This window comes from Hemitrygon akajei, unplaced genomic scaffold (assembly GCF_048418815.1).
Source record: "Hemitrygon akajei unplaced genomic scaffold, sHemAka1.3 Scf000061, whole genome shotgun sequence".
Lineage (NCBI taxonomy): Eukaryota > Metazoa > Chordata > Chondrichthyes > Myliobatiformes > Dasyatidae > Hemitrygon > Hemitrygon akajei.
In genome coordinates, this window is record NW_027331947.1 from 3,290,890 (window position 1) to 3,292,977 (window position 2,088).

The window sequence follows — 2,088 nt, forward strand, 5'->3', positions numbered from 1 at the left end:
TTCATTAATCTCTTTCCCTCTATGCAATGTGAATACTCCAGTTAAAGCCATCTCCTGCGTGTGTGCTTCTATTTGATATGTAGTTACACAGACACAATGCAGGCTGACATTTGAGTACAGAAGTGATGACCATAAGTTTCTCTATTCCTCCAACCCTGAGACAATTTTAGATCTAGATTATTTGTTGTTCTCACAGTTCCAGTCCAAGAAATGCCTTTGTCTCTTTCACATTTTGCAAGGGTCATGTGAGAAACGGCAAGAAAAAAATACACAGATATAACTGTAACTAAAAATTTTATTGGTGGCTTATTATACAAATGCCCCAATTGAAGATGCTGTACCTATCTGCAAGCAATGCAACAAGGACTGCTCACTTGGAATAACTTTACAATTGACTTAAATTGTGGTGCTCCTGTCAATATTGTAATGTCATTATGGGTGCAGTAAGAATTAGGCTGAGTGATGACAACTGACAGCTTTACAATCATTTGTAGAATGTAGAAAGGCACCAACTCTATGAATTAATGTATACTCCAATATAATTTAGTAATTGAGCTTCTTACATTGCATAAACAACTGATTAACACATGTTTACAAACTGTATTACATTCCAACAGTTGTTACATTCTCTCATGACTCATGCGGTCCTTTTCGTGGATGCAGACTTCTGGGCAGCATGAGCACATTTCAGATTGGCATCATGCACCGCATCCCACATCAATAGCAGTTCGAAAGGCCGAAAACGGTGCACTAGCAGCAACTCACGGTAATAGCAAGGATTGAACGAGTCATCTTGGGTTGAAGGAACCCTGACTCCAGCTGTCCTGAATCCACTATGGGAGCCTGGGGCTAGTCCAGTCTTGGCCAGACACATCCCCCAAAATACATCATCAATGGGGTATAGTTCAAGGTCTTGGGCTATGTGGTAAATGATGTGAGCTGTATACACAGACATAAGTATGCCCGCTCCACTAACGTATGGTGGGTACGACTTGATGGTGGTCACTATTTCTGGCACATAGTACTTGCTCGACTTCTGGCGTTTGGGCCCAAACCCATAAACGAGATGGCCCACAAACAGGTGTTGGTGAACCTTCATGCCTAGCAAGTAATCAACCATGTTATCGGTGTTGGCAAAGACATCATCATCTCCATTGAAGATGAATTTAGCTCTGGGGCAAAATTCACTGACCCACTGCAGCAACTTGTATTGTTTGAGGGTGAGGTTGAAAAAGGTATCCAAGAAATCCCATTGTAGGACATCTCTGTGTTCTCTGTTTTCCATGGCTAAAAGCTGATTCAATTTCCTGCTTTCTTTTTGGTCAGGAGAGACACCGGAAATAAAGACTGTCTTAATTAGGACCCCATTGAATTCGCGTTCTCTGCCCCAGGTCTTCCTTACCATTTCCCGCCGATCCTGGTTGAAAGGGTGAGATTTGATCACCAGGAGCAGGAAGACATTCTGAGATCCTTCTCGACCACCACATTTGTCTGGGACATTTTGAATCATGTCAAATTCTCGACAGTGTTTATACATCAAGAAGTTTTTTATGTGCTCTTTCTCTTGATGAAATGAGGACAGGTGAAACAATGTCGTGTTCGCGTGGCACTTTGGCTTGAGCACTGATTTAGTTGCATCAGCAGTAACAACCTTGGGCAGGTCATTGCGATGAAAGGTTTCTGCAACATCATCAGTCTCTCGACGTTGGTCATTATCCCAGAACATGAAGAACAATCCCAGAGTAAGCAAAACACCCAGCACTACTTTCTCATAGAATCGCCGACGTCTTCTCATCTTTCACCTGAAATAAAGAAAAAATATGGATTAATTCAAAGAAAACTTTACATTTACATGATGCTTGAGAAGAATGGGAAGTTTAAACTGTAATGAGTTTCACTAATGATTTGTAACATTGACCTCAAAATGGTGGTGAGGTAAGGAATAGGCAGGGCCCTACACACTGTTGAAAGTTTAATTGACCTGAAGCATTCCATCCCAGCAGAAAAACAAATCTACCTATAGGATACCATCACTGTCATTAAACTGAAAATCGCATAGTTTTTTTCTGGGCCTTAAAGATATATGAT

General features: G+C 41.2%; 1 pseudogene; it reads right to left on the reverse strand.

Annotated features, from left to right (window-relative positions):
- Positions 1–372: 372 nt before the first annotated feature.
- On the reverse strand, positions 373–1,795 carry LOC140721762 (N-acetyllactosaminide beta-1,3-N-acetylglucosaminyltransferase 3 pseudogene; annotated as a pseudogene).
- Between the last annotated feature and the right edge of the window lie 293 nt (positions 1,796–2,088).